Genomic DNA, 6,000 nt, shown 5'->3' on the forward strand with positions numbered 1-6,000 from the left:
TTAGGTGCCCTTAATGGTTATAGAAAAAACAAAAAACAGAGCTTTTTCCACATCAAACTTAAAAAATTTGCTCGTCCTCAAGCAAAAGAAGAAAGAAAGGAGGAGAAGAAGAAGAAACGAAGGAGATAGAAGGGGGTGAGTGGTTCGGCCAAGGGGGATTTTAGGTGGTTATGATGTGTGAAAATGAAGGAGTGGGGAGGATATTTATAGGGTAAGAGAGAGAGAGAGGGGCGATCCGTGTGAGAATGGGTGGGTTTGGGAGGGAAGTGTTTAAAATTTGAATGGTGAGGTAGGTAAGGTTTTATGATGGGTTTTTTGGAAAATAGTGGATGGATGTGAGTGATGGAGAGATTATGGGGAAGAGGGTATGATTTGATAGGTGAATGATGTTTGGGGAAGAGTGTTATGGAAAGGTGTAAAGAGGAAAGAGAGTGAGTTGGAGTAGGTAGGGATCCTATGAGGTCCACAGATCCTGAGGTGTCAAAGATTTCACATCCCTGTACCTTTCTGGCTTTTAAACGCCCTCTCTGTGCCATTTCTAGCATTTAACGCCAGCTCTGCTGCCTTTTCTGGCATTAAACCCCAGGCTGATGCCCCTTTTGGTGTTTAACACAAGCCAGACACCAGACACCTTTTTCTGGCGTTAAACGCCTGTCTGTGTGCCATTTCTGGCGTTTAACACCCAGAATGCTGCCAGACTAGGCGTTAAATGCCCATTTTACTATCCTTACTGGCGTTTAAATGCTAGTAAGCCTGCCCTCTAGGGTGTGCTATTTTTATGCTGTTTTTTATTTCACTTTAATTCTACAGCTATTTTTGTAACTCTACATAATCATCAACCTAAAGAAAACATAGACTAACACTGGAAAATAAAATAAAAAAGTAATTAACATAGATAAATAAGATTGGGTTGCCTCTCAATAAGCGCTTCTTTAATGTCAATAGCTTGACAGGAAGCTCTTACAGAGCTTCATAGATGCTCAGAGCATGATTGTGGCCTCCCAACACCAAATTTAGAGTTTGAGTATGGGGGATCTGCTTGACTCTGTATTGAGAGAAGCTTTTCATGCTTCCTCTCCATGGTTACAGAGGAAGATCTTTGAGCCTTAAACACAAGGTAGTCCTCATTCAATTGCAGGACTAACTCTCTTCTGTCCACATCAATCACAACTCTTGTTGTGGCTAAGAAAGGTCTTCCAAGAATGATTGATTCATCCTCATCCTTCCTGGTGTCTAGGATTATAAAGTCAGTAGGGATGTAGAGGTCTTCAACCTTCACTAAGACATCCTCTACAAGTCCATAAGCCTGTTTCATTGATTTATCTGCCATCTCTAGTGATATTCTTGCAGCTTATACCTCAAAGATTCTTAGTTTCTCCATTACAGAGAGTGGCATGAGGTTTATACCTAACCTCAGGTCACACAGAGCCTTCTCAAAGGTCATGGTGCCTATAGTACAATGTATTAAGAACCTTCCGGGATCTGGTTTCTTCTGAGGTATTTTCAGCTGAACCAAGGCATTCAGTTCATTGATGAGCAATGGAGGTTCATCCTCCCAAGTCTCATTACCAAATAACTTGGCATTCAGCTTCATGATTGCTCCTAGATACCAAGCAACTTTCTCTTCAACAATATCTTCATCTTCTTCAGAGGAAGAATACTCATCAGAGCTCATGAATGGCAATAGTAAGTTCAGTGGAATCTCTATGGTCTTGGTATGAGCCTCAGATTCCTTTGGTTCCCATTAGGGAACTTCTTAGTGGTCAGTGGACGTCCAATGAGGTCTTCCTCACTGGAGATCACTGCCTCTTCCTCCTCTGTAGGTTCGGCCATTTTGGTTATATTGATGGCCTTGCACTCTCTCTTTGGATTCTCTTTTGTATTGCTTGAAAGAGTACTAGGAGGAGTTTCAGTAACTCTTTTACTTAGCTGACCCACTAATGCCTCTAAATTTTTGATGGAGGACCTTGTTTCAGTCATAAAACTGAGAGTGGCCTTAGATAGAGCAGACACTATGTTTGCTAAGCCAGAGGGGCTCTGCTCAGAATTCTCTGTCTGTTGCTGAGAAGATGATGGAAAAGGCTTGCTAATGCCAAACCTATTTCTCCCACCATTATTGTTATTGAAGCCTTGTTGAGGCTTCTGTTGATCATTCCATGAGAAATATGGATGATTCCTTCATGAAGGAATATAGGTGTTTCCGTAGGGTTCTCTTATGTAATTCACATCTTCCATTGCAGGATTCTCAGGGTCATAAGCTTCTCCTTCAGAGGAGGCTTCTTTAGTACTGTCGGATGCAGCTTGCAATCCAGTCAGATTCTGAGAAATCATATTGACTTGCTGAGTCAATATCTTGTTCTGAGCCAATATAGCATTTAGAGTATCAATTTCAAGAACTCCTTTCTTTTGAGTCATCCCATTATTCACAGGATTTCTTTCAGAAGTGTACATGAACTGGTTATTTGCAACCATCTCAATGAGTTTCCGGGCTTCTGTAGTTGTTTTCAGATGAAGAGATCCACCAGCAGAATGGTCCAATGACATCTTGGACAATTCAGACAGACCATCATAGAATATACATATGATGCTCCATTCTGGAAGCATGTCAGAAGGACACCTTTTGGTTAATTGCTTGTATCTTTCCTAAGCTTCATAGAGAGGTTCACCTTCCTTCTGTCTGAAGGTTTGGACTTCCACTCTAAGCTTGCTCGTCTTTTGAGGTGGAAAGAATTTGGTCAAGAAAGCACTGACCAACTTGTCCCAAGAGTTTAGGCTTTCTCTAGGTTGTGAGTCTAGTCATATCCTAGCTCTGTCTCTTACAGCAAAGGAGAAAAGCATAAGTCTGTAGACCTCGGCATCAACCCCATTGGTCTTAACAGTATCACAGATCAGCAAGAATTCAGCTAAGAACTGATGAGGATCTTCCGATGGAAGTCCATGAAACTTGCAATTCTACTGCATTAGAGAAACTAATTGAGGCTTAAGCTCAAAGTTGTTTGCTCCAATGGCAGGAATTGAGATGCTTTTTCCATAGAAGTTGGAAGTTGGTGCAGTATAGTCACCAAGCATCTCTAGCATTGTTGTTGGGTTCGGCAGCCATGTTTGCTTCTTTTTTGAGATTTTCTGTAAGGTCCTCTCTGGAGTGTTGTGCTTTAGCTTCTCTTAGCTTCCTCTTCAGAGTCCTTTCAGGTTCAGAATCAGCTTCAACAAGAATGTTTTTATCCATGTTTCTGCTTATATGAAAAAGAAGAGAACAAAGGGAGCAGTTGAATCCTCTATGTCACAGTATAGAGATTTCTTAAGGTGTCAGAGAAAAAGTAGAATAGAAGAGTGAGAAGAGAGATGAGATGAGTAATTCGAATAGAGAGAAGAGAGAAGGGTTCGAATTATGAGTAGAAGAGAAGTGTTAGCAAATAAATAGAAAGAGATGAGAGAGAGAGTATTCGAATTTTAAAAGAGGGAAAAGAAAAATATTTTTATTTTTATTTAATTAATTTAGTTAGTTTCGAAAATTTGAAAAAGAAATAGAAGAAAATTAAAAACTAAAATAATTAGTTAATTAAAAAGATTTTTGAAAAAGTGTTTAGTGATTTTTGAAAATTGGAAGTGGAAAAGTAGTTAGGTGGTTTTGAAAAAGACAAGAAATAGTAGCTCCTTTAAAATTAAAACAAACAAGTCAAGTAGTTAGTTGAAAAAGATTTGAAAATAATTTTGAAAAGATAAGATGTTAGAAAAAGATTTTGAAATTAAAATTTTAAAATGCTATGATTGAAATTTATTTTGAAATAGAATTGAAAAAAGAAATTAAAAAGATTTGATTTTTAAAATTAAAGTTGAGGACTTGACTAATAAGAAACTAAAAGATATGATTCTAGAATTTAAAGATTGAACCTTTCTTAACAAGAAATTAACAAACTTGAAATTTTTGAATCAAAATATTAATTGTTAGCAATGATTTCAAAAATTATGAAATAAAATTAAGAAATAAAAAAGATTTTGAAAAATTAATTTTAAAAATTTTCGAAAAACATTAAAAAAAATTGAAAGATGAATGTTTAAAATATGTTTGATGCAAAAAGTTATGAATTAAAACATGAAAATTTGAAAAAAAATCGAATTGGAAACAAAATTACCTCCCTTATGTTATTCTGGCGTTAAACGCCCAGAATGCTATCCACTCTGGCGTTTAACGCCCACTTGGCTGCCTCTTTAGGCGTTTAACGCCTAGCCAGGTACCCTGACTGGCGTTAAACGCCAGGAATCATTCTTTATTGGGCTTTTTTTGAACACCCAGAATGCTGCCATTTCTGGCGTTAGCTGCCCATTCTAGCGTTTAACGCCCAGAATGACTGGCGTTAAACGCCCAAAATGATAGCCATTCTGGCGTTTAACGCCCAAAGTGCCTCTTTACTGGCGTTTTAACGCCAGTAAGCTCTTTTTCTCTGTGATTTCTCTGCCTTATATTATGAACCTTCATTTCTCTGTATTATTTACTTGAAAAGATATATATTTTTTTTAATTTTAATGAGGAGAGAGAAAAACAACAAAATGATTCAAAACATAAAAATTTAAGATCAAAACTAATAATGCATAAAAGAACACTTTGAATGTCAAGATGAACACCAAGAACACTTTGAAGATCATGATGAACATCAAGAACATATTTTTGAAAATTTTTAAGAAAAAAAAAGACATGCAAGACACCAAACTTAAAATTTGACACTAGACTCAAACAAGAAACACAAAATTTTTTTGGTTTTTTGATTTTATTACTTTTTTTGTATTTTTTGAAAATAAAAATAAAAAGATTAAACATAAAATAAAATTACCCAATCTAAGCAACAAGATGAACCGTCAGTTGTCTAAACTTGAACAATCTTCGGCAACGGTGCCAAAAACTTGGTGAACAAAATTGTGATCACACTTTTCACAGCTCCGGTATAACTAACCAGCAAGTGCACTGAGTTGTCCAAGTAAAAAAACCTTACGCGAGTAAGGGTCGATCCTACAGAGATTGCCGGCTTGAAACAAGCTATGGTCATCCTGTAAATCTTAGTCAGGCGGATTCAATTGGTTATGAGTTTTGATAATTGAAAGATAAATAAGATGTAAATTAAAATAAAGGTACTTATGTAATTCATTGGTGGGAATTTCAAATAAGCGTTTAGAGATGCTTTGTTGCTTCTGAACCTCTGCTTAACTATTGTCTTCATCCGATCATGCATGCTCCCTTCCATGGCAAGCTGTATGTTGGTGGATCACCGTTGTCAATGGCTACGATCCATCCTCTCAGTGAAAATGGTCCAAGTACGGTTTTTGTACGGCTAATCAACTGTCGGATTTCTCGTCTCGGATGAAAAATACCTGGCACAGCTACCGCATGGCTAATCATCTGTCGGTTCTCACTTGTATCGGAATAGGATCCCTCTATCCTTTTGCACACTGTCACTGCACCCAACATTCGCAAGTTTGAAACTCGTCACAGTTATCCCTTCCCAGATCCTACTCGGAATACCACCGACAAAGTTTAGACTTTCCGGATCTCAGGAATGCTGCCAATTGATTCTAGCCTATACCATGGAAGTTCTAACCTCGCGGACTCGGTCCGTGGATCAGAGACCCAAGAGACTATACTCCGGCTATCGTCCAATGACTACGTTGAACATCATGTAAACCACTTGTGGTTGTCAGGCACGCGGATCTTGGCTAAGCGAGTAACGAAGATAGTGGGTGATTGTCACGGGTCACCCCTTCATTCTGACTCAACTGAATTAAGTACGAGAGTATATCTTGGAGAAGAAGTAAGCATGAATTGAAAGAAAAACAATAATACTTGCATTAATTCATGAAGAACAGCATAGCTCTGCACCTTAATCTATGAGGTGTTGAAACTCCACAGTTAGAAAATACATAAGAGAAAAAGGTCTAGGCATGGCCGAATGGCCAGCCTCCCCAAATGTGAAAAATGGCATAAGCCCCCTAATACAATAGTAAAAAGTG

Source organism: Arachis hypogaea, chromosome 9 (assembly GCF_003086295.3).
Source record: "Arachis hypogaea cultivar Tifrunner chromosome 9, arahy.Tifrunner.gnm2.J5K5, whole genome shotgun sequence".
NCBI lineage: Eukaryota > Viridiplantae > Streptophyta > Magnoliopsida > Fabales > Fabaceae > Arachis > Arachis hypogaea.